Source organism: Chiloscyllium plagiosum, unplaced genomic scaffold (genome assembly GCF_037043375.1).
Source record: "Chiloscyllium plagiosum isolate Xiang-an unplaced genomic scaffold, Cpla_swu_hap1 HiC_scaffold_47, whole genome shotgun sequence".
NCBI classification, from domain to species: domain Eukaryota; kingdom Metazoa; phylum Chordata; class Chondrichthyes; order Orectolobiformes; family Hemiscylliidae; genus Chiloscyllium; species Chiloscyllium plagiosum.
In genome coordinates, this window is record NW_028270185.1 from 40,767,672 (window position 1) to 40,794,900 (window position 27,229).

At 44.1% G+C, this 27,229-nt stretch overlaps 1 long non-coding RNA gene across 1 annotated transcript in view; it reads left to right on the plus strand.

Moving 5' to 3' along the window:
- The first annotated feature begins 5,018 nt into the window (after window positions 1-5,018).
- The window catches only part of LOC148136113 (uncharacterized), a 52,468-nt gene continuing 30,257 nt past the window's right edge, over window positions 5,019-27,229 (plus strand). Inside the window, exons 1-2 of the long non-coding RNA XR_015754670.1 lie at window positions 5,019-5,136; window positions 11,173-11,270. This is a non-coding gene — a long non-coding RNA (uncharacterized LOC148136113). The remainder of the gene's footprint in view (window positions 5,137-11,172; window positions 11,271-27,229) is intronic.

The window sequence follows — 27,229 nt, forward strand, 5'->3', positions numbered from 1 at the left end:
GAATGTTACAAAGATAGGGATGAGTTTGGTTGGATGGTGGAATTGAAAGAGATAGTGAGGTTTGTAGGTTTGGAAGGATTCTAGGTGCTTTAGGAGGTTACAGAGATAGGGATGGGTGCTGGGGCTGAGGGACGTTATAGTGAGGGTTTCAGTAACTCCCTGTTTGATCGCAGTGAGGCCTCTTGAACTGGACAGGTCAAAGTGTGACCTCACCGTGTACATCACAGAGAGAGCTCAGACATCACAATTGGTTTATAAACTGGCTTCATCGGAGACACGAGGCTGCTCCAGGAAACACAGGGAAGGAAACACTGACTGTGCCTCTGTCTGATCTGTCTGAGAGTGAATGTGATCAGCAAGAAGATCAAAACAGTTTCATTTCACAGACACCACATTATATTGTGTAAATCCCATTAGCGAGGTGATCAGGCAGAAGGTGGTGAGGTTTGAAAGGTCCCTGAAAAAAATCTTTGTCTTGAGGTTTTGGTGGAGATAGGGGAAGACAAGACAAGCTGCTTGATCGATGGGAGGAATGAATCCAGTTTGTGGCTAGAAGGAGAGATGAGGGCTGGGAAGGGAGTCGGGGATAGGAAAGGGGGTTACTTGAAATTGGAAAACTCAGTGTTGAGTATTCCGTGTTGCAGGCTGCCCAGATGGAAGATGAGGTGTTGTTCCTCCAATTTGTAGTTTAATTTGTTGTGGCAGTAGAGGAAGCCAAGGATTGTCATGTCAGAAAGGAAGTGGGAAGGGGAATTAAAATGGCCTGTGACTGGGAGGTCTCGTCGGCCTCTGTGAGCCTGGCTGAGATGCTTGGAAAACCATTCACTAAGTTTACCTTTGGTCTCCCAGATGTAGAGAAATCCACACCAGAAGCACTGGACACAGTAAACTAGGTTGGAGGAGAGGCAGGTGAACCTCTGTCTCACCAATGATGCAAAACCTACCAGCACACCACCCCCATCACCTCCATCCAGTGCCCCAAACAGTCCTTACAGGTGAGACAATTTCAGATAACCCCCTTTCCCATCCCCTGATTCCCTTCCTAGCCCCTCCCTCTCTCTCCCTTCCATTCCTCTCATCGACCCTTCCTCCAAGCCACCAACCGGATTCACTCCTCCCATTCACCAACCAGGTCATCCCCTCTACCTGTCTTCACCGATCCCCATCACCTTGCCCCTGCCAACCCCTTTATCTGCAGCTCCCCACAAACCCACCCCCAGTCCTGAAGAAGAGTTACCCCCAAAATATTGCCTTCTCCACCTCCTGATGCTGCCTGGCTTGCTGTGTTCTTCCAACCTCCTGCTTGTCTCCCTTGGAATTCAACATCTGCAGTTTTGTTTTGTCTCTGAGCAAGGAAATGGTCAGCCTGTGGAATGTGGGATTCTGGGAGGTTTCCTATCTCCTGGAAATGTGACAGTGTGCATCAACTGGAGTTCTGTTTTCGAGAATGGGAGTAACTGTAGGCCATCCACGGGACTGAGGATGAGGGAAATAACACATTTATGGAGGTGGCTACATCACAGTTAGTGTGTATGGGCAAATAAGGAATACGTGACAGCCAGGTATCTCAGCAGTCCCCTGAGATGATCGAGATCAGACATCAGTTTCCTGCTTTGGAAGCTTGTAATGGAAAGAATTCATCAGAGGAATGCAGACAGAGTCACGTCAGCTGGACAGGGTGGTAGGAAGAGTGGGTACACAATACTGATAATGGGTTCGTTAGTTAGGGAAACAGAGTGGAGTTTCTACAGTTATAAACATACCTTCAGCATGCGATGATAACCTCCTTGCTACCAGGGTCAAGGAAATCACAGAACAGCTGCAGGAAATTCTGCTGCAGGAAGATCAAACGACAGAGGTATTGCTCCATGTTGGTGACAAAGACCGAGGTGGGAATGCAGGGATGTGGTCCATGAAACAGATTTGAGGCAGCAAGGAATGAGATTGAAAAGCAGGATGTGGAACACAGTATTCTCAGAATCACTGCCAGTCCCATGTGTTGATCAGAAACGAGCAGAATAATTGGATGGTCGAACATGTGTCTGGAAAACGGGTTCAGAAGGTCAGGCAGCATGTTTCAAGGCATTAGGACCAGCTCTGGAGCAGGTTAGAACTCAACAAGATGGACAGTTTACGTCTTGGTAGGACTGGAATGAACATCCATACAATTCCCCCAAATAGGTTTGTGAGTGCTGTTGGGGAGGTGATAATCAAGATTAGAAATGGCTTGGGAATGTAAGTGGCATCTTGGCTTCAAGGGAAGGCTGCATTCATAGCAGAACATCGAACACTTTCATATTGAGTTTATGCAACAAGACTCACAGAATCCGAAAAAACAAATGAAATCAGTGGAAGAACATGGAACATTTTGGATACACGAGTGAGAATTTAAAATGAGAATTTGGAGGACAATATGCCTGTGTTGGTTCTTGCAATCACAGGATGATCAGGGAAAATTGGGATATGCTGGGATACGCAAAGCAGGAGGGAGGAAGACATTTGGACAAAGTAAAGGTATGGAGTTTATAATCTAGTCTCAGTCGATATTTTAAATTCTCACTCATGTATTCAGGATGTTCAGAAAGAGAATAAAAGTGAATGGGAGAAGTGGTGTTAAAAATGTTTCAATACATCGATAACTCAGCGAATGAGCATCATTATAATATCTGTAGGTGGTGTAACAGTACCACGGAACATTGTTAATGATCATTTCGGCTTCAAATAAAAAATAGTTGGGAATATTCTTTAAAGAAAGGAAAATTCAGATTATTGCTAGAACCCTCATTACAGTTTTCTCTGTGCAATACTGAGATGTCATCTGATGAATACAAATAGCAACAAATCGATCAAAAGAAAAAGTGACAGTGAACCAAACAGAACAATCAACTGTCAAGCAGCTCAGGGCATAGATGGCGCTACAAACAAGAGTCATGTCCAGAAGGCACCATGGATAATAATAGTAAGTAAACTTATGAAGCATGATATCAAAAGTAACGTACAGTAGATCAGACACTGCCATGGTTACCAGATAGCGAGTGGTGCATGTCGAACGACCACACTTTCCCACAGACAAGATTAGAATTGCTGCTGGACTAACTGTGAGAGAGAGAAAGGAAAAAAAAGAGACAAAGTTACTGGTCAAATATTCTCTATGCATGATGTATTTTAGCACAAAGATAATTGTTGCTCTGTGTCTTATCATCTGAACCATTATAGTAACACCTCTCAAATCAAACAATTGCCCTTCTAGAGACACATAGGGAAATGCATCAGGAGCAAATCACTCCCAGAAACATGTTAATATACTCAATATTAACAATATTAATATACTCAATATTTTTGGGGGAAAGTAGAAGTTGTTTCTTCTCTTTCAGAGGTTACTGTGACTGGCAGGAGTTTCCTATAAGACCACAACATCTGTTCCTCTCCCCCACACACTAACTCTCTGTTCCTCTCCCCCAACACACACACACTCTCTTTCTCTCTCTCACACACACACACACACACATAAGTCAATGAGTGAATTTGCATTTGCAGAATTGTATTTGCAGATGCATTCTATTTTATATTATTGACCAGAGACAAAGTAATTTGTGTTTTAACTCATCCATAAACACAAAAGCAAAAGCAAATTCAGCAAAACAGTGTGATTCTCATTGCGGTCTTCTCATTCTAACGCAGCAAACTGAAATACTGAAAGAACCCTCAAGATTATTTTGTAGCAGCAGAGAGAGAGCTCTATTGACAGTTTTAATTCCAAAACACCAAGTTCAACAACAGATAGCAGAATCTAAAACTTTGGGAGTTTGTGAGCCTGACTCCATCCACTCAGGATGTTGTGTAAATTTTAAAAATATCAAAGCTATTTACTCTGCTTTCCAAGGATCAGACACCTCACCATTAGTTGACAATAGCTCTCTTCAAGAGAAACAGGACAAAATAAATCTCTCTTAAAGGCATATTTCCGACACACTGTAGTCCCATGTAGACCAGACTGTGTTAGAATGAAAGCTTTCCTTCTCTGAAAGACATTTGTGAAGGAGATGGGATTCTTTTTTCCTGACAACTGATAACAGTTTAGTGGTCACCATTAGACTGTTAAGTCTAGATTTGTATTGAATTCACCATCTGCCATTGGGGATATCGAACCCAGCTCCCCTTGTTCTCTGAACTCATTGTCTCACAAGACCAAAACATCATCATCTCCCCTAATCTTTGACATTGGACTGGATCCACAGCAGCAGTCCCTGATACCATGCTCCAAAAAGGCAGTGGAGTAGGATGTTCCAGCCAGAACTCATCTGCGCCACGTGTTCTTCTTTCTCTTTTCCTGTCCTTTTCTTCCTGGCCGCTGGTGAGCAATGATTCCTTGCCTGTAGAGATGATTCCCAGCCTCTGGCAACCACTCCCGTCCTCTGGGGAGCAAAAGTCCTTGCCAGCAGAGATGATGTGCACCCTTTGGTGATGACTCTTGGCCTGGCACAGAAGCCTCCTCTCACGGTCTCTTGGCCTGGCCCAACAGCTTCCTGGCATGTTGTGGGCAGCCTTATGGTTCCCATAGCAGCATTCCGGTGAGGCGTGACATCCTCCTGGCCTGTTGCAAGGGCCTCCCAGCCTAGCGCAGCAGCCTTTCAGCATGGCGTGCCATCCTCCCATCCTAGCGCAGTGGCCTCTCAGTGTGGCATCCTCCTGACCTGGTACAGTAGCCTTACAGCACAGTGACCTCCCTGCCTGGTGCAACAGCCTCCCGGGGTAATATGGCAACGGTCTAGTCTGGCGTAGCAGCCTCCTTGCATAGCGGCTTCCCGGCATTGTGTGTCACTGGTGCGAACTGAAAACTAGCTGCCAGCGTGGTCTGCTGTCCTGAACTTTTACTTTTGTATCTCAGTCGGTACTGTAATTGGTGAGGTATAAACTCCTCACTGTACTCACCGTGTAAATGTGACAATAAAGGCTATTCTATGTTTGCTCTCCTAGAACAAAATTGTGGTGTAATTCTGGTGATCTCCATGGAGAGTGCTAGTTAAACCATGAAGACTCCTAGCCCTAGTGTGTGCTCCAAATCTGGGAGGGGGATTTCCATTCACAGGGAGAGGGACTAGGAGAGAAGGTTGGGTGCATGAACCTGGACATCAGGTAAGAAGCTTTACTGAATCCCAGATAAAGTATCTGATTTCTAAACTGGAAAGATGCAATGAACTATGTTACATGGAGTCAGATTTTATTGGGTGTGAAGACTGTGGTTTAAAGGCTTGAACATGTGGAGGAATTCCATCACAAATATTGGAAGTTGGGTGGCATGGTGGCTCAGTGGTTAGCACTGCTGTCTTGCAGCACCAAGAAGACAGGTTCAATCCCAGCTTCTGGTGACTGTGTGCTGATTACACATTCTTCCTGGGTCTGTATCAGTTTCATCTGGGTGCTCTGGTCTCCTTACACAGTCCAAAAATGTGCAGGGTCGGTGGATTGGCCATGGGAAACACAGCATTACTGGGATTGAGAGGCAGGTGTTTGAGTGGGACGCTCTTCAGAGAGTTGGTGTGGACTTGTTGGGCTGAAGGACTTGTTTCTACACTGTGCAGATTTTTTTTTAAAAGCACTTCTTTTAATTTTGGTGCAATCTAACCTGGGACATGGTGGTTGGATTCACTGCTGAATACCTTCAAAGTTCTGATTGTCAGTATGTTCAGTCCTGTGCATGAGGGAGTGACTCAATGTCCAATCATTCACCTGTCCATAATGTTGAGGGCATCCATTTCTGGTTACTGTGAAGTGATTCCATATCTTGTACTGTCCTTCATAAAGTGTGGATATAAAATTCTGGAGGCAATCTGAGCTGTGGAGACTCCAAAACTGAATGCAAACATTTTGCAGTTAATGTCCATGTCAGGTGTCTCCCATTCTCTACTTTATTGATCCCAGATGTCTTCTTGTGGATGTTGTGGTCTTATAGGAAACTCCTGCCAGTCACAGTAACCTGTGAAAGAGAAGAAACAACTTCTGCTTCCCCCAAAAAATATTGAGTGGAGTGTTTAGAGGTGGAGTGTTCGATAGCCACATTTGATACCCATGAGGATGGCCTCAACGGGATCTGGGGTTCATGTTCCACTACAGTTGACTCCACTACAATATACGCACACATACACACACATTCTTATATGCACATACACTCACATTGACCCACTCACATACATATTCTGTCTCTCAGCCACACACACATATAATCCCCACTTGCACACCCTCTCATAGGTTATACTCCGTCACACTCACAGTCTATCAAGCATACACACACACTCGCGCGCACACACACTCCCTTACACACACACATGCAGACACATGCATGCACATACACACACCCTCCTCTCTCCCTCACATGTACACACACAGACATTTAAGTCAATGGGCTGAATTGTATTTGCAGATACAATTTATTTTGCTCAAAAAGCACATAACTTGCAGGCAGTGAATGCAGGCAGTTAATCCATGTAACATTTTATAAGTTCCTACGTTGGAACTAGAACCAGTCTGACTCAAGGATGGAATACAGATCGTCTCTAACCTCACACATTTAATGCATTGTCTGAGCAGTATTGTCAATTTTTTTGTAAAACCTTAAGTTATCTCGGGAATATGACTTGAAAGAAATTCTGGAATTTACATATTAATGAACTAAAACCCGCAATCCTTTCTAAAAGAAAGACTTAACAGCAATCTAGATTTCTTCAATATATTGTATCAGTTGCATGACACTATGATCTTGTGCTCTAAATTCTGTGTCTTATGAACCTGCCCCATGAGCTACCTGATGAAGGAGAGGTGTTCCGAAAGCTACTACAGGTAGACAATCCTTTATCTGAACCCTCGGGACCAGTTGGTTTTTGGAATTCGGAAGTTTTTGCATTTCAAAATAAGTGACTGTTTAATTGTGAAATTTTTAAAAATTGTACTGAACAGCAGTCTCATTGGTGAGTATTACAGGCCCTGAGACAGAATTGATGCCAGCCAGTGCTGGGTCATGCCCCCACATTACATCTGAGTGATGTGGGTTGAGTGGTTATGGAGTTGGGTTAACTGTTTGCACGCCAAACAACTTTGTGAATGAGAAAAATCTTCACAAAAGGAACTTTGGATTTGGGAGCTTTTCGGATTTCAGGATTTTGAATAAAGGATTGACTACCTGTGCTTCTAAATAAACCTGTTGAACTATAAAAGCAAATTACTGCGGATGCTGGAATCTGAAACCAAAAGAGAAAATGCTGGAAAATCTCAGCAGGTCTGGCAGCATCAAAGCTTTGACAAAGGGCCAGTTAGACTTGAAATGTCAGCTCATTTCTCTCCTTACAGATGCTGCCAGACCTGCTGAGATTTTCCAGCATTTTCTCTTTTGGCTGTTGAACTATAAGTTGGTGTCGTATGATCTGATTAAGATCTGATTAAGGAACAGATATTCTGTAAATGCAATTCAAACAGTCCTGAGTTTGTCACACTTTAGAGTTAACACTTGCTTCTTTGGAAGCGGCTGGGAATAAAAAATGGGCAATGTGTGACATAGTCGGGACAACCGACAAAGTCAGAATATTTGTCATTATCATACGAAAAGAAGACAAATGCCCGCAACTCGAGAAATTGGATTTGTGAGTTCTGTTAGTGACATTAAATATGCTGGGCAAAATCGAGTCGTAATGTCTTAAGTCAAATGTCTCATTCAAGATTTTCTCTATTTAATGGCCCACATTCTGCATTCTGTACTGTTAATTCTCTGACATACTCTCAAACTCAATTATTAATCATAGTCACAATATTGCAGATACTAAACTCAGTTATTTGTTGAAACAGATATTTTTATTCCTATTAATATTTTTTTATTCCTGTATGTCCATCCTCCTATTCACGTGTCCACTCCACCCCCTTCCATGAACCAATCACAATTACCCCCACCTGCATCCACCTATCACCATCTCACCTGCCCTTCCCCCAGCCCTACTCCCCATTTATTTCTGAGCTCCCGTCCCCTTCCCTCCCTCGTCCCAATGAAGGATCCCAGCCCAAAACATCATCGACTTCCCTGCTCCTCCAATGCAGACTGACCTGCTGTGCTTCTCCAGCTCCACATTGTTGACTTATATTTGTTTATCTCCAGCGGATCATTTAACTTTGGAAACTTTGGACCAAACATATCCACCCAACTGAGAATATTTTCCCACATGCAATCCATCACATTTCCAAGCTACATTCATGGCTCCATTTGTGAACAGATCAGAAATGATAAATATAATAAAAATAAAGCATCACATGGTTTCAAATAAGTTATCATTCTATTTCCCACTGCAGTCAGACATTCCATTGCATTCAGTTCCTCACAAACAATTACAATTTATAGTCTGAGATATACCTCACGGGTATTCTGCTATTAGTGCTCCACATTTACTCCAATACTATATTTACAGATACCCACAGAAAAACAAGAATACTGGCTCAGAAGTTCATATCTGAGCAGTTACCCACACTCTGTACAATTCCACAATGACACATCCTCTTAGCAACATGAGGTTCCAGCCTGAGGTTTATGATCCCCATTCAGTACAATTCCATGATCAGAGTGATTCCTGGAGATCTGGATCAACAGTACACAACATTACAATCAATCTCTGGATAATGCAGAGTGTCTGTGAGCTACAGACAGAGTTTCTTTCCTCAGTTGAGGAATTACACCATAGAGTAAGTTTGAAAATGTTAACTGCAGACATTAATCTCACACAATGGAAACTCGCATTAACCCAGTGATCTGTCCTCACCAATGTCATGACCCCACACATCCACTGACTGATAAAAACCCACAAGATGGTCAAAGCCATCTCGGCTGACCCTCACTTTTTACTCCATAATAACCTGCTGTATCCATTGATTAGCACTGCTGCCTCACAGCGCCTGAGACCCGGGTTCAATTCCCTCCTCGGGCGACTGTGTGGAGTTTGCACTTTCTCCCCGTGTCTGCGTGGGTTTCCTCCGGGTGCTCCGGTTTCCTCCCACAGTCCAAAGATGTGCCGGTCAGGTGAATTGGCCATGCTAAATTGCCCGTAGTGTTATTTAAGGGGTAAATGTAGGGGTATGGGTGGGTTGCGCTTCGGCGGGTCGGTGTGGACTTGTTGGGCCGAAGGGCCTGTTTCCACACTGTAATGTAATCTAATCTAAAAAATCCTCCAAACCTGGCAATATCCTTGTAAATCTTCTCTGAACCTTTTCCAGTACAATATCTTTCCAAAAGGAAGGAGACCAGAATTGCACCCAATATTCCTAAAGTGGCCTAACCAATGTCCTGTACAGCTGCAACATGGCCTCCCAACCCCTGTACTGAATACTCTTGACCAATAAAGGGAGGCATAACAAACGTCGCCTTCACTATCCTATCTACCTGTGACTCCACATTCAAAGAGCTATGAACCTGCACTCCAAGGTCTTTTTGTTCAGCAACACTCCCTCGGACCTTACTATTAAGTGTATAAGTGCTGCTAAGATTTCTGGCTGTGACAGTTGCTCCATTTTTGAGGTTGTTTTAGGTGTTTGAGGTGATTTCCTCGAATTCCAGGAGTAGCAATTACTGTTTTATTTGCTGTTGTATTGTTATGGAACTTTGGAGAGTTATTGATTAGATTCCCTACAGTGTGCAAATAGACCCTTTGGCCCAACAAGTCCACACCGACCCTCCAAAGAGTAACCCACTCAGTCCCATTTCCGTCTGGCTAATGCACCTAACATTATGGGTATTTTAGCATGGCCAATTCACCTGACCTGCACATCTTTGGACCTGTGGGAGGAAACCGGAGCACATGGAGGAAACCCACGCAGACACGGGGAGAATGTGCAAACTCCACACAGTCACCCAAGGCTGGAATCAAACCTAGGACCCTGGTGCTGTGAGGCAGCAGCACGAACCACTGAGCCATCGTGCCGCCCAAACTGAGAAGGTGACCAAACTGATGGAGGAGGGTAAAACTGTTGATGTGGTGTATATGGATTTCAGTCAGGCGTTTGATAAGGTTCCCCAGGGTAGGCTAGTTCAAAAAACTATGGAAGCATGGGATTGAAGGTAATTTAGTGGGTTGGATCAGAAATTGGTGAGCTGAAAGAAGACAGAGGGTGGTGGTTGATGGTAAATGTTCATCCTGGTGTACTGCAAGGATCTGTGTTGGGTCCATTGCTGTTTGTCATTTTATAAATGACCTGGAACAGGGCACAGAAGGATGCATTAATAAATTTGCGGATACCACTAACGGCGATGGAGTAGTGGACAATGCCGAACAATGTTACAGGTTACAGAGGGACATAGATAAACTGCAGAACTGGGCTGAGAGGTGGCAAATGGAGTTTACTGTGGGAATGTGTGAGGTGATTTACTTTGGAAGGAGTAACAGGAATAAAGAGTACTGGCCTAATGATAAGATTATTGGGAGCGTAGATGGGCAAAGATCTCAGTGTCCATACAAAGACCCCTGAAAGTTGCCACCCACGTTTAGGTTTAAAGAAGGCATACAGTGTGTGAGGTTTTATTGGTAGAGGGATTGGGTTTTGGAGCCACGAGGTCATGTTGCAGCTGTACAAAACTCTGGTGCAACTGCACTTGGAGTACTGTGTACAGTTTTGGTCACTGCATTATAGGAAGGACGTGAAACCTTTGGAAAGGTTTCAGACAAGATTTACTAGGATTGCCTGGTATGGAGGGAAGGTCTTATGAGGAAAGGCTGGGGGACTTGTTTACATTCGAGACAAGAAGGTTGAGAGGCGACCTAATTGAGACGTATAAGATAATCAGAGAGTTAGATAAGGTAGACAGTGAGAGCCTTTTTCCTGAGATGGCAATGGCTCATACGAGGGGACATAACTTTAAATTGAGGGGTGATAGATATGGGACAGATGTCCGAGGTAGTTTCTTTACTCAGAGAGTAGGAGGGGCATGGAAAATCCTGCCTGCAACAATAGTATACTCACCACCATCGAGGGCTGAATGACCTCTCCTGCGCTGTATTGTTCTGTGTTCTATTTTCACCGTGAGGAATTGAATGGAAACTAAGTTTGCTATTGTTGAATATAAATGTGCAATTCAAAGACACAGAGACCTGACACTATGTTATTTCCTCTTTTAAACTTCTCATGTTTTTGTGTTAATTTGCCCAGACGTGTGTGTCAGAGTATTCAGTGAGGAAGAGTGAACAGGAGCCTGTCGTTGCATTTCCCTCTCTGGCCTGCAGTGAAAGATTACATTCCTGCCTCAGGTAACTGTCTGTGTGGGGTTTGCACATTCTCCCTGTGCCTGCGTGGGTTTCATCAGTTTCCTCCCACAATCCAAAGATGTGCAGGTCAGGTGAATTGGTAATGCTAAATTGCCCACAGTGTTAGGTGCATTCGTCAGCAGCAAATATAGGGGAATGGGTCTGGGTGGGTTACTCTTCAGAGGGTCAGTGTGGACTTGTTGGGACAAATGGCCTGCTTCCATACTCTGAGCAATCTAATCTCATCTCATCTAATACTCACCTACCTCCATATCATTTATTTTTCTACCCACTTCATTCACTGAGAACAGATTACTTGATATGAATGTTACTTTTGTGTGTATGTAATTCATCTCTTGGTTTTGCTTGTGTTGTTCCACTTCCTACTAATTGTTGCTGATTACTAACAGCACTTTACACTGGCTTTACACCTCCAGTCTCTGTCATTTTGCCCCTCAGATGGAGTCATTCCTTGCCCATGAGGAAAGGAGTGTTATCATGTTGCTGCTCCTCCTTCTCCTTTCGGTCCATTCCTCACGTGGACTCCTCGTTCCGTTCTCTGCTGCACCTAATGTTGGCTCTGAGTTACTTTGATTGATTCACCAATTGAATTATTTTTATAACTGGATATGTCATGGCGTACTTTAACTGGTCTCTGAAATGTTTCTGTGTCACCACATAAATAAGGGCATTTGTGCAGCAACTGAAGTTCCTCAGCATGTATCCAATCTGACCAAAGAGACGAAAAGAAACTTTATCCAAGGAATAACCAGCATTAAAGAAATATAAAATATGCAACAACCAGAGAAGTATGAAGCTGGCAGATATGGCAAAGAATACAATCACAGAATTCTTCCTGCTCTCCACCTCTGGATCATTCTGTGTTTTTCTCTGACCTCTCAGTTCCTTCCGCACCTTAATGGCCTCGAAGATATGTCTGACAGTCAGAATGTTGATAAAGAGAATAAAAGTGAATGGGAACAATGGTGTTAAAAAAGTCTCAAAATATCTAAAACCTATCCACCGAGGATCATTATAATAACCAGACCAGGTATAACAGTACCATGGAACATTGTTGATCATCTTTCCAGGTCTATATACAAAGGCATTTGAAATGTTCTTTAAACAAAAGAAGATGCAGATTGTTGCTAGAACCCTGGTTGCAGTTTTCCCTGTGCAATACTTAGTTTTCATCTCATGTAAACAAATGGCAACAAATCGATCAAAGGAAAAAGCAATGGTGAACCACACAGAACAATCAATGGTCAAGCGGTTGAGGACATAGAGAATGGTACAAACAGGAGTGATTTGCAGGAAACACGGTGGATAATAATAACGTTGAAATCGGTGAAGGATGATACAAAAAACAATGAACAGTAGATCTGACACTGTCATAGCCACCAGATAGTGAGTGCTGCATGTAGAAAGGCCACATTTGCCCCAAGCTAAGTTTACAATCACCACTAGACTTACTGTAAGAGAAAAAAAAAAGGTTTTAAGTTATTAATCAAAGTTTTTTTGTGCCTGAGCCCAGACTGTAAGTAATGACACAAAGATAATTGTTGTTCCATGTCATATGAAGCTTAAAGAATCTGAACCACATCTCTCTAAATTAATCATTTGCACTTTTAAAGGATATAGGAGAACATGAGCAGCAGATTACTCACAGAAACACGGTCATATACTCAAGGTGGTTTTGGGTCAGCAGCTGCTTTACAGGTTAGTCTAACTGGCTGACATTTCCCCTAAGTCCCCAGCATTCACACAAAGACACCTGGTATTAGGAAAACAAAGAACATCAGACACCTAACATGGATATTGATCGCAAAATTTCTGTATTCGGTTTTGGAGTCTCCATAGTTCAGTTTGCCTCCAGAATTCTATATCCACACTGTATGAACTGCAAGAGAGGGCATTTAATCACTCCACAATGTCCAGGAAGGCTGGGTTCTATATTATGGACGAACAAATGATAAGGCATTGAATCTCTCCCTCGTGCACAGGATTGAACATCCTGACCATCTGAACCATGAAGGTGTTCAGCAGCAAATCCAATCACATTGTACCAAGTTGGATACACACTACAATCAGGAAGACTTCAACATTTGACCCAACTCCTCCACCTGTCCAAGTTTGTACAACATAGCCCTCAGCAAATAAAACCTGAATTCATGCAACTTTGGTCACTCTAACTGTCCTGAAGAAGAGCCCTGCTTGAGACCTCTACTTTCTTCCTCCTGAGATGCTGCCTGACCTGCTGTGCCTTTTCCAGCACCATGCTCTATCTGCAGCCCCCATAGTCTCCTCATTCCTAATGACCTGCTGAACCCACCCATTGCCCTGCTTTATCTGGGCTCCCATTTGGAGCGAGCTGCCTGAGCAAGATCCACCAACACAATCCCTTTCCATCAAGGAATGGGAAACACCAGGTGTCACTGAGAGGTGGGTTGTTACAAAACCCATCTGACCGATAGCAGACTGTGAACTACCACAGAGAGAGGGTGGTCTTCCAAAACTAGCCAGGGGCCGGTGATCAGCCAAACTCCATTAATGTGGTCTCTGTCTAAACCCATTCTGCACATTTTAGAAAAACACAATGCTGAGGACCCTCCTAACTGACAAACTTTAAACTCAGTCAGTAAGGACACTATTATCTGACAGTGGGATTTGCCTTCCTAAACGAAAATATATTATTATCAGTTGTTGATAGAGCATAGAACATTGCAGCGCAGTACAGGCCCTTCGGCCCTCGATGTTGCGCCGCCCTGTCATGCTCATCTGAAGCCCAACCCACCGACACTATTCCATGTACGTCCATATGCCTGTCCAATGACGACTTAAATGCACTTAAACTTGGCGAATCTACTACCATTGCAGGCAAAGCATTCGAGACCCTTACTACCCTCTGAGTAAAGAAACTACCTCTGACATCTGTCTTATACCTATCTCCCCTCACTTTAAACTTGTGTCCCCATGTGTTTGCCGTTCCCATACTTGGAAAAAGGCTCTCTCTGTCCACCCTATTTAACCCTCTGATTACCTTGTATGTCTTATTAAGTCACCTTCCAGCCTTTTTGTCTAATGAGAACAGCCTCAAGGCCCTCAGCCTTTCCTCGTAAGACATTCCTTCCATACCAGGCAACATCCCAGTAAATCTCCTCTGCACCCTTTCCAAAGCTTCCACATCCTTCTTATAATGCGGTGACCAGAACTGTACACAATACTCCAAGTGTGGCTGTACCAGAGCGTTGTACAGCTGCAGCACAACGTCCTGGTTCCGGAGCTCAATCCCTCTATTAATAAAGGCCAAAGCATCCCCTCTATTAATAAAGGCCTTCTTAACATCCCTATCAATCTGGGTGGCAACTTTCATGGATCTGTGTACATGGACACCGAGATCTCTCTGCTCATCTGCACTCCCAAGAATCTTACCATTAGCCCAGTACCATTCCGATTACGCCATCCACACTTGTCCACATTAAACTCCATTGCCACCTCTCAGCCCAGCTCTGCATCCTATCTATGTCTCTCTGCAACCTACTTCATCCTTCTTCACTATCCACAACTCCACTGCCCTTAGTGTCGCCCGCAAATTTACTAACCCACCCTTCTAAGCCCTCATCCAGGTCATTTATAAAAATGACCAACAGCAGTGAACCCAATACCGACCCTTGCAGTACACTGCTAGTAACTGGACACCAAGATGAACATGTTCCATCAACTACAACCCTCTGTTTTCTTTCAGCAAGCCAATTACTGATTCAAACTGCTATGTCTCCCACAATCCCATTCCTCCGCATTTTGTATAATAGCCTACTGTGGAGAACCTTATCGAATGCCTTGCTGAAATCCATATACACCACATCAACCAGTTTAATCTCATCTATCTTTTGGTCACTTTGTCAAAAAAGTCAATAAGATTCGTTAGGCACGACTTACCCTTCACAAAACCGTGCTGACTGTCCTGATCAGATTATTCTTTTCTAGATGGTTATAAATCCTGTCTCTTATAACCTTTTCCACCACTTTACCAACAGCTGAAGTTAGACTCACTGGTCAGTAATTACCAGAGTTGTCTCTACTACCCTTTTTGAACTAGGGAACCATATTTGCTATCCTCCAGTCCTCAGGCACTATTCCTGTAGACCCAATGGTGATTTGAAGATCAATATCAAAGGCTCGGCAATCTCTTCCCTTGCTTCCCGGAGGATCCTAGGATAGATCCCATCCGGCCCAGGAGACTTGTCTATTTTCACACTCTGCAGTATTTCTAATACCTCTTCCTTGTGAACCTCAATCTCCTCTAGTCTAGATGCAAGTATCTCTGTATCTTCCTCACCAACATTTTCATTTTCTATAGTGAACACTGTCGAAAAATATTTATTTCATGCTGCCCCTATCTCCTCTGACTCCACACACAACTTCACACTATTATGTTTGATTGGCCCTAATTTAACACTCGTCATTCTTTTATTCCTGACATACCTATGGAAAGCCTTAAGGATAATCCTGATCCTATCCACCAACAATTTCTCATGTCCCCTCCTGGATCTTCTGAGCTCTCTTTTTAGGTCTTTCCTGACTTCCTTGTAATCCTCAAGTGCCCTAATTGAGTTTTCACATTTTGTCCTAACATAAGCCGCCTTCTTCTTCTTGACCAGGGATTCCACTTCCTTAGTAAATGTTTTAAAAAATTCTCAAGGTCAGGTTTGTAGGAGAGTAGTCTGACACAGAACAAACAGCCAAGAGGCGAGTCTGCTAGAATATGAGCATTTTATTCCCCGCAGCGTCGCCACAACCAGGTCTCATACTTACAACGGGTCTGGCTTATACTCACTCTACATGTAACCGGAACTGGGAGCCGTCAGTTCTCGTAGAGCGGTTGCCAACAACCCACGCTCGGCGGTTAAACGTAACCCCGGAGCAGACTCCCGGGTCTGGCTTATACTCACTCTACATGTTACCGGAACTGGGAGCCGTCAGTTCTCGTAGAGCGGTTGCCAGCAACCCACGCTCGGCGGTTAAACGTAACCCCGGAGCAGACTCCCGGGTCTGGCTTATACTCACTCTACATGTTACCGGAACTGGGAGCCGTCAGTTCTCGTAGAGCGGTTGCCAACAACCCACGCTCGGCGGTTAAACGTAACCCCGGAGCAGACTCACCAAACTGGAGACTTTTCCAGCTGATATACTCTTTTCGAGATAAACATTCATGTGAACAGCAGAGCAAGGCTAAAAAACACATTCCATACTGGTTACATACAGATAAGAAGGTTCACACGGGACTAAGCAACACCTTAGATTCACACATGTATTGGGACATAATTTTAACTCTTTCACCACAGTAAACCACAGCTCAAGTGCTCTATATCTTCTTCCCTGCCTGACAGGTACATACTTATCTAGGACACACAGGAGCTTTTCCTTGAATAAGCTCCACATTTTTAATGTGCTCATCCCCTGCAGTTTCTTTCCCCATTCTACGCTTCCTAAATCTTCCCTAATTGCATCGTAATTTCCCTTCCCCCAGATGTAACTCTTGCTCGGTGGAGCACACCTATCCCTTTCCATCACTAAAGTAAACCTGACAGAATTGTGATTGCTGTCTCCAAAGTGCTCACTTACTTCCAAATCTAGCTCCTGGCCAGGCTCGTTACCCTGTACTAAATCTAAAGTGGCTTTGCCCCTTGTAGGCCTGTCTACATACCGTGTCAGGAATCCCTCCTGCACACACTGGACAAAAACTGACCCATCTATAATACTCGTACTGTAGTGATCCCAGTCAATATTTGGATAGTCGAAGTCCCCCATGACAACTACCCTGCCTCTCTCACTCCAGTCGAGAATCATCTTTGCTATCATTTCCTCTACATCTCTAGGAGTATTCGGAGGCCTATAGAAAACTCTCAGCTTGGTGACTTCTCCTTTCCTGTTTCTAACCTCAGCCCATACTACATCAGTTAATGAGTCCCCAAATATCCTTTCTACAACTGTAATATTGTCCCTGATCAACAAGCCACACCTCTCCCTCTTTTACCATCTTCTCTGTTCTTACTGAAACATCTGAATCCCGGAACCTGCAACAGCCTTTCCTGTCCCTGCTCTATCCATGTCTCCGTAATGGCCACAACATCGAAGTCCCAGGTACCAGCCCACGCTGCCACTTTATTTCGGATGCTCCTCTCGTTGAAGTACGCACACTTCAATCCAGGTTCTCGCTCGCCAGTGTCAGGTACTTGATTTGGGAACTCCCTACTCTCATCCTCTTCTGTACCTCTCCTACAATTTTGGTTCCCATCCCCCTGCTGTATTAGCTTACATCCACCTTAATCACTTTAGCGAATTTCCCACCCAGGACATTGGTACCCCTCTGGTTTAGATGAAGACCATCCTGCTTGTAGAGGTCCCACCAACCCCAGAAAGAGCTCCAATTATCGAAAAACCCGAAACTCTCCCTCCTGCACTATTCCTGTAGCCACGTGTTCAACTCCTTTCTCTCCCTGTTCCTCACCTCACTAGCACGTGGCACGGGCAGCAAACCAGAGAAAACAACTCTGTTTGTCCTAGCTCTAAGCTTCCATTCTAGCTCCCTGAATTTCTGCCTCAAGTCCCCATCTCTCTTCCGACCTATGTCATTGGTGCCAATGTGGTCCATGACTTGGGGCTGCTCTCCCTCCACCCGAAAGATCCCAAAAACACGATCAGTGACATCGCGGACCCTGGCAATCGGGAGGCAACACACCAACCATGAGTCGCTCAGAGAACCACAGAACCTCCTATCTGTCCCCCTATATATCGAGTCCCCAATGACTACTGCTCTGCTCCTCTTCCCCCTTCCTTTCTGAGCAGCAGGTGCGCCTCAGCTTTCCCCTGGTAAGTCACCCCTCCCAACAGTATCCAAAATGGTCTACTTATTGTTGAGGGGAATGGCCACAGGAATAAGGATGATTCAATGCAGAGTTTTGTATGAGCTAAGTTGTTACAAGACTTACCAGGAACACCAACCACAGCGAGGATGGTGTCAAACACCTGATCCACCCTTTCTCTGAGAAGATGCATTTTGTTGTTTCTTTCCCTTCCTGCTGCTGGCAATCTGTTGGAATCAGAGAATTCTCTCGGAGATGGAGCTGACACACTTCCAGAGACTTTATTTTATACTGTGTGGTATCTCCACTGGGAAACCGTGATTACATCTTCAAATTTTTATATCATTTTGAACAAACAATTAATTACAACACATTTATTTTAATGATATGATATCATTGAGATTTAAGTCTGTATTTGAATACTCAAAAGACTACATTAATCTGATCCTGTTAGGTCTCAAATGTTCATTCCAATTTGTCTTCAACAACAATACTTGCAATATTTCACTCACTATCAATCCCATCAATATCTGAATATCTTTTGATATCCTTTTCAGTGATGACCTTCATTCTGCTGAGGTTATTCAGACATTCAATACCTCATGTTGTCGAGCTCCTTGAGAGCTGTTCCACTGCTCCCTGTTATCCCACAGCTTTCCTTGTTAATTCAGTTACACGACTGCTTTGGGAAATTCTCTCTGTGAATGAGCACTCTCATACAGAACCTGAAGCTGATACCGACCACACCGACAGCTGGAACTTCCACTCGGTCGCATTTTCTCAAAACAAAAATCAGAACCTTACATTCAAGTTAATACCATGATGGCATCATTCGGGATAAATGTCCCGTTTGGTCCATCGAGTTTGTACCTCCAAAATTACATGAAAAGCAGCACAAGTCTCAGTCCCCAGCACTTCGTCCATGGTCTTGAATGTTTTGACATTTCAGTGCATATCCAAGTACTTTGTGACGGTTTTGAGGATTTCTACCTCAACTCCCCTCCTGGACGATGAAGCGCAGGCCCCTATCCTCTGGGTGGCATGTCCTCTCTAAACCATTTGCCATTCAGCTTAAAATTACACCATCTTGTTAATTGCCTTCTGACTAAGGGGGAAAACTGCTTTCCATTCACCCTGTCCACATCTCCTTTGGTCTTATATACCTCGATCTCTGCTCTAAAGAAAGCAGCCTGAGCTTATCCAGCCTCCCCCTTCACAGCGAAACTGCTGCAGCCCAAGCCTGTTCTGGTGAATGTCCTTTACCCTCCCTCCAGTGCAATCACATCCATCCCATGGTGCAGTGACCAGAACTGCACACAACACTCCAACTGTGGCCTATCCAAATGGCTGTAGAGCGCCAACAGGACCCTCCCTGCTCTGATAATCTCTGCCTCAAAGGGTAAATACATGTTTCCTATCTGCCTTCTTAACTGCCCATTTAACTCACTGGCCTCCGCACTGGGACTCGAGTCCCAGTGCAGAGGTCAGTGAGGGGAATCGAGTCCCAGTGTGTGAATGTGTGTGTGTGTGTGTGTCTGAGAGTGTGTGTGTCTGAGAGTGTGTGTGTCTGTGTAAGTGTGTGTGTGTGGACACACACACAGAGACACACAAACACACACACAGACACACACACTTACACAGGCAGATAAACACACATACACAGATAGACACGCAGACATGCACACACACAGACACGCACACACACAGATATGCACACACACAGACACAGACAGACATACACACATACAGACACAGATAGACATACACACATACAGACACAGATAGACATATGCAAACACAGACACAGATAGACATGCATAAACACAGACACAGATAGACATACATAAACACAGAGACACACACAGACATACATAAACACAGAGACATACACACACAGACAGAGACACACACACACAGACAGAGACACACACACACAGGCACACACTCAGACACACTGACAAACACAGATACACACTGACAGACAGAGACAGACAGAGACAGATACACCACAAAGACTCACACACATAGACGGAGATACACGGTCACACACACACACACACACAGACTCTCACAAACACACATACACAGTCTCATACAGACAAACAGGCACACACACACAAACACCCTGATTCTCTGACTTCTCATTTCCCTTTATTGACATTTCTGTTTATATTTCATGGGATAGACTGGACGCCAATGTCTATCATAAACACCTTGCCTATACATCCACACATCCTGCATCCTGCAAAGACTGTATTCCATTCTCCAACTTGGCAGCGGTCCTCAAGGCAGGCCAATTCCTCCAGAGCAGTCCCACCTCCTTGCAGGCATGACACCGCATAGCCTTCACTGACCAGAATGCCAGGTAAGCAAAGACCTCCTTTAGACCAAGCAGTACTGACCCCATCCCTGAAAACATCTCCCCGAGCTGGCAAAGGTGTGATGGAAGTAAATCAAATGGAAAAAAGGGCAGGATGTTCAACAAAATGACCCTCTGGGAAATTACCTCCAGAGGGTCAACAGGCAATACCATCGTAGTGACAGTAAGGCCCTTCTCCAGGGTGGGTTGCACCACCTGCTCAGTCTTCAGGAAGAACACTGCCTTCCCATAAATCTTTGATGCAGCGACAATGGTGGGGAACCAGACTAGCCCCATCAAGGCCGCTGACAGGTCTTAATGGTCAGGTTGGGGTGAATGTAACATTTCATCCCGAGCTGGTTTGTTAAATAAGGAAAGGGTGACGATGCCCCGGGAGGGGCTGGTGGGGGAGGTGAAAGATGCATCCACCCCCATGTAGGAATGACTGGGCCCCACCCTCGGTGTTGTTTTACAGAGTCCTGTGATTACCATCGCCCCTCACAACCTAGACAAACACCTCCCCACACACAAATAGACAGTAAAGGAAACTGAGAGAGTCCTGTCAGGCTTGACCTGTCAGTCCAGTCACCCTGGCAACCATGCCCTGACCTGCTACCCAAACCACAGGTGCAAAGCAATTGCTCCCCAGTGCCCAGAGCACTAGTCCCTGGCAGCAAATAGGTTACAGTCACAAAGCAGCAGCCAAAAGGAGATGGTCCAGGCTCCAAATAGTTCCAGGACTCCAACATACAGCCACTCACTGTAAGTGTTCAGCTCCCTCTCCCCCCTCCAAGAAATTAGTGTCCATGCCAGAATCCCCAAACTGAAGAAGTCATCCAGGCTCCAGAAACAAATCTTCCAGGCACCGGTGAATAGAATTGCAGACCCTCAGGCTTCTCAGGGCAGCAGCAGCAGTGACAGCAAGTCCCAAGTTTGGTCCCCTCCAAGCTGCAGTACCTAAGGCCCAGGCTGTAGGCCCCAATCCTCAGCATTTTCTCCCCTGCATAGGAGGTGCAATTACAGCAGTCTTCAACTCACTGAGGAAAAATACAGGCCACCAGGCTTACAAAGGCAGTAAAAGGATCAAAGAATCCCAGGTTCAAGTGCTTCCAGGCAGGCAGGCTGCAGTGCTAGAGACTTCATGTTCTAGGCCTCAACCGACTCAGCTGCTCTCAGTTGCAACAACTCAGCATCTATTTTCCAAGGACAGCAGCAGCAGAGTGCAGACTCCCTACACACTGCCCTCTATGGGAGAACAATCCTCTGCCGTCACTCTGTCCCCTGACATTAAGCCAGTTTTGTATCCAAGTGGCAAGATCACTCTGAATCCCTTGCGATCTAACTCGATTAATTAGTCTACTTTGTGGAACCTGTTCAAAGACTTTACTAAAGTCCAAGTATACAACATCTACTGCTCTGCCCTCATCCATCTTTTAGGTAACTTCTTCAAAAAGCTCAATTACATTTGCAAGACACGATTTTCCTCATACAAATGGATGCTAACTATCCTGAATCAAATTCTGCCTCCATAAATATCCAAAAATCTTAGCTTTTGAGCTCACCTTCAACAATTTAACAACAACAGATGTCAGTCTCACAGGTCACTAGTTCTCCTTACAACCCTCCTGAAATAAAGGCACAATATTAGACACTGTCCAGTCACCAGGCACCTCACTTGTAGTATAGATGATGAAAACATTTTGCAAGGGGCCCTGTAATTCCCTCCCTTACTGTGTATATCTGAGTGGGATGCATTAGACCAGGTGCCAGAGATTAATCCATCTTTATATTCCCTAAAACCTCCAGAACATCATCTTCTGTGATGTGAACTGTTTTTAAAACATTAATATTTATTATTACATTAAAGGAAGAGGCTAATTAAAATATCAGGTGTCATTTTATGACAGTGAATTCAGAGCAATTTAGAACCCAGCAAAGGAGGACCAAGAAACTGCTCGGGAAATCAAAAGGAGAACGTGAATGCAAACAAGGAACAAACAAATGGACAAAAAGCTTCAATCGATATTAGAAAGGGAAGTGAAAGCAAAGTCCAATGTGGACCAGTGAATGTGTGGACAGGATAAATTATTGTAGAGAACAGGGAAATTACTGGGAAAATAAACAACTACTTTGTGTCTGTTTTCATGGAGGAAGATCCAGAAAATCCCCCAGAAACACCAAGTGACCGTGGGTCTTGTGCAAATAAAGAAAATAAAACCCTTCGTATCAGGGAGGAGGTAGGATTTGGAAATAAAGCTGGATTGAGCATTGATAAGTCTGATAGATGAAATGTACTTCATATCAGAATTCCGGAGGAAGCAGCAATAGAAGCATTGATTGCATTGGACAGCATTGGGTTTTGCTCTGGTCATTTGCAAAGGCAGGAGTCCATTCTGGGTAAGTGGAAGGTGATTAATGTGGGAGACAGTATGCACTGCAGATGTTGGAAGTCAGAGTCAACAAATGTGAAGCTGGAACAGCAGAACAGGTCAGACAGCCTCCAAGGAACAGGAAAATCAATGCTTCAGACCAAAACCCTTGGATAACCGGAATGTTATGAACTTAATCTGACTACTTGTGAAGGGAAGAAGAGGGAGATTGGCGACCTACAGATCTGGTAACTTGTTATCCACAGTCAGGAATCTGTTAGATTCTATGATAAAGAATATGATCTTAGATATTTAGAATGTAACAGGAAAATTGGGGAGAAAGATTATGCATTAATGAAAGGGAAATCATTACTGAGAAATGTTTTTCAAAGTATTTGAAGTGTATTCCGGATGATTTTTGAAGACCTCACACAGTGAGTTGGCAAATAAAGTTAAAGGTGAGAGCATTGGCAAGAACATGTGCAAATGGAAAAGTAAAAGTTAGGTTTGCCTTCATTGAAAGGGATTTGGAATATTGAAGGAAGACATCCTGCACCAGTTGCAGAGAGTGTTGGCGAGACTGTATCTGGAGTGTTATGTTCTGGTCTCCTGATCTGAGGAAGAACGTGCTGAGTACAGATGAACTACAATGGAGATTCTCCAGATTAATTCCTCAGGAGGGAAAGTTGTCTGATGAGGAAACATGGCCTGTGCTATTGAGAGATTCAAAAGAATGAGGCATGATCCAGGCAGAGAAGCCCAACTAACACAGAGACATGGAGAAATGCTGGCAGGCAAGATGAGGAAGAATCCCAAAATATTCCACATGCACATCAAACAGAACAGAGAACCAGGGAGCAATTAGGGCCCATTAAAACCAAACAAGGCAATCTGTGTGTGAAGCTGATGAACATTGGCAGATACTTACATGAGCGCTTCATATCTGTTTTACTTTGGAGAAAGAGGATGCAAGTACAGATTTCAAGAATGTGGACTATGAAGCTCTTCAGCAGATTGGTATAAAATGCAGGCAGGGGTTGATGGTTTTAGTTGGTATGCATTTGGTCAAATCCCCTAGTCTGAATGACTTGTGTCTCAGGACACTGTGGGAGAGCCAACAGAGGAAAAGGCCTGACCAAAAGTTTTAAGTCAACTTTTGTCACAGATGTGGTGCCAGAGGGATAGAGAACAGCTGGTGTGGTTCCACATCACAGGAAGGGTGCTGGAGATAGACCAGGCAACTTTCAACCAGCGAATATCAGATCAGTGTCAGAGAAACCATTGGAAAAAGCTGGGAAGGAGAAAATCGATCTTCATTTGGAGAGGCAAGGTTTGATCAGAGAGAGACAGCATGAATTTTATCAGAGGGTAGTCTTGCCTAACGGATTTGAGTGACTTATTTTTGAGAAAGCTGTTCATCTTGATTCTTAGCAAGATCATGAGAAAACTCCACATGGGAAATTGATAAACAAAGTAAAGTCTCATGGTGTCTTGGCAAGTTACATCCAAAATTGTCATCGTGGCAGGAGACAGAGGGTGGTGGTAGAAGGCCACCTGTGTGACTGGAGACCAGTGTCCAGTGGGTGTACCACAGCAATCAGTGCTGTGTCCCATATTATTTGTGGTACTCATGATGTAGATGTGAATGTGGAGGGGGTGTGGGGGGGGGGGGTGTTAGTTTGTGCGGACTGTGATGAATAAGTTTGCATTTGACACCAAAATTGGCTGGTGGTTGACAGTTAAGAGGAAGGTCTTATGTTACAGAAAGATATAGATGGAATGGTCAGATGGCAGATCATTGACAGATAGGCTATAATCCTGATAAATATGAGGGAATGTACTTTGGAAGAAGGAAGCAGACAGGGGCATACACAATGAATGGCAGCATGTGAGGAAGCTCAAAGGTTGCTTCTCCAGAGATCCCTGATTTGAAAGGTTATGAGGTTACTCAAGAAGGCATATGGGACCATAGACATAACCATTCTTCATTGAGCCATAGATTATACGAGCTATTTGGGACTTTGGTTAGACCACAGAGGAATACTGTGTGCATTTCAGGATTGCACAGGAAGAGGAGATTTACTAGGATGTTCCCTGGGATGGAACGTATCAGCTATCAAGAGCAACTGGGTAAGCTTGGGTTGTTTGCTCTGAAGCAGAGAAGGCTCATGGGGATGTGATTCAGAAGGATAAGATTACGAGAGGCATGGACAGGGAGGATAGACAGCACTTGTTCCTTTTAGTCCAAGGGTCAAGAACAAAGGAATACATTTTTAAAGTAAAGAATTTGAGGGTTAAAGAGGTTTTGAGGATTGTTTTTCACCCAGAGGATGTTGGGAACTGCAATGCACTTCCTGTTGTCACGGGTAAACTCACAATCGTTAAACAGGACTTGGAGGAGGACTGGAAGTGCCATAACATTCACAGCTATGGGCCTCGTGAAGGAAAGTGGGACTAATGCAGATTGAGCTGGATTTCAGATGGTACAGAGTCTGTGCTTCTGTGGCTGTGGAAGATCAATTAACCTTATGACAGGAATTGATGTATTTCTGAAGAGTATATGAACAAGGGTTATAAGAATGAATTGGAACATCTTCTAAAAGAATGTCAATGGGAAAGGTTAACGAAAACAAGTGCAGCTTCCTTTCCAGTCTGAAACCCGAGAATGCAGAACAGGGAAATGGCAGAATGAGGAAGCAACTACTTCAGTTCTGTCTTCACAGGAGAAAACAAAACAAAAATAGCTTCCTAACAAGAGAAGGAAACCTCAGTCTGGTGAGAAAAACAATGAACAGAATGGAATTAGGAAATAAATGGTTTTGGAGAAATGATTGGGAGTGAAGTAATGGACAGAGACAAAGTTAACATAGATTTATGAAATGGGAATTATATTCGAGAAAATGATTGGTACTTAAATTATATAGAAGTAATGGATGTGATGCATTCGGATTTTCAGAATGGCTTTTGATAAAGTTCCAATTCTAGTTTGTAAAATCATTCTATGGGATTGGGGCTAGTATATGGACATGATTTTAGAATTAGAGAACTGATAGGAAATAGTGAATCGGAATAAAATAATATTTTTGGAGGATTAGACTCATAGGCTGTCACAGGGTTGGGTGCTTGGCCCCAGCTGTTCACAATCCTGATCAAACACGGGTTTGAGGGACTCACATGTAATATTTCCAAGCCTGATGATGGCTCTAAACAATGTAGGATTGTGAGTGGGTGAGGCAGATGTAAAATAACTCCAAGGTGATTGAGACAAGTGGAGTGGATGGGTAAATATGCGGGAGATCAAGAGCAATGTGGATAGATGTGACATTGTATACATTGGAAGTAAACATAGAAAGGCAGCCTGCTGTTTGATAAAGGATTGATTGAACGACCTAGATCTATAAAAGGACTTACATTCCCTTTTTTATTCATCTTCATCTGCCAATTGATTCCCCAAGGTCTCTATTTTATCGTCTTTCTGGTGCCCTTTCACATGTACTACAGCAATCTCTTGTGGCAGCAACAAATCCTCCAAGATCATGGCTACTAGTTTCTCGTGGACCAACTCCTTTCCTCTACTATTTATCATTCCCCTTTCCTTCCAGATCTTCCCAAAGGTATGTACTACCCCAAAGGCATACTTAGAGTCAGTGTAGGTTGTCCCGGCTATTCCCTTTAAATTCCTCAGAGCCCGGTGCAAGGCGTACAATTCGCACGTTTGTCCGATCCTCCCCTGACTTCCCTCATCCATTTGTTCACGCTCCATTTCATACATCCCTTCTCTTTCCCTTTTAAACTCGGGACAATCCCTTTTGAAGTGTCCCAGTTTCCCGCAATGGTAACATCCGGCCACCTGAGGCCGCTCAATTCCATAAGATCCTCCTCTCTCACTTCTGCCCCGTCTCGCTTCTCTCCCTCTCCAACTTTCCTTCGACATTCCTCTTTCGACCCCATAACCTCCCTCCCCCATTCCGGTGGACTTACAAACTTCCCATACGGCTGCCACCATCATTTTAGTCTTATGTTTCTCCCTTATTACATTCCTCTGAACGTACACCTTCTGTGCTTCCCGGAATAATTCTGCAACATCTTTTTCAGCCCAATCCTCCACTTTATGTAATTTCTTCTGAATGTCAGGCCATGACTTAGTCACAAAGTGCACCTTAAGCATGCCCTTGCCTATTTCCCCATCGGGGTCCAAACCTAAATAGTTTCGCATGGACTCCCGCAAATGGTCTAAAAACTCACGCGGGGATTCATCCTTTTTCTGTCCAACTTCGAATGCTTTCGCTAAATTCCACTGTTTGGGCACGCAGGTTTGGATCCCCCTGATTATAAGGCTTCTGAGATCTGTCATATTGGCCCGCCCCC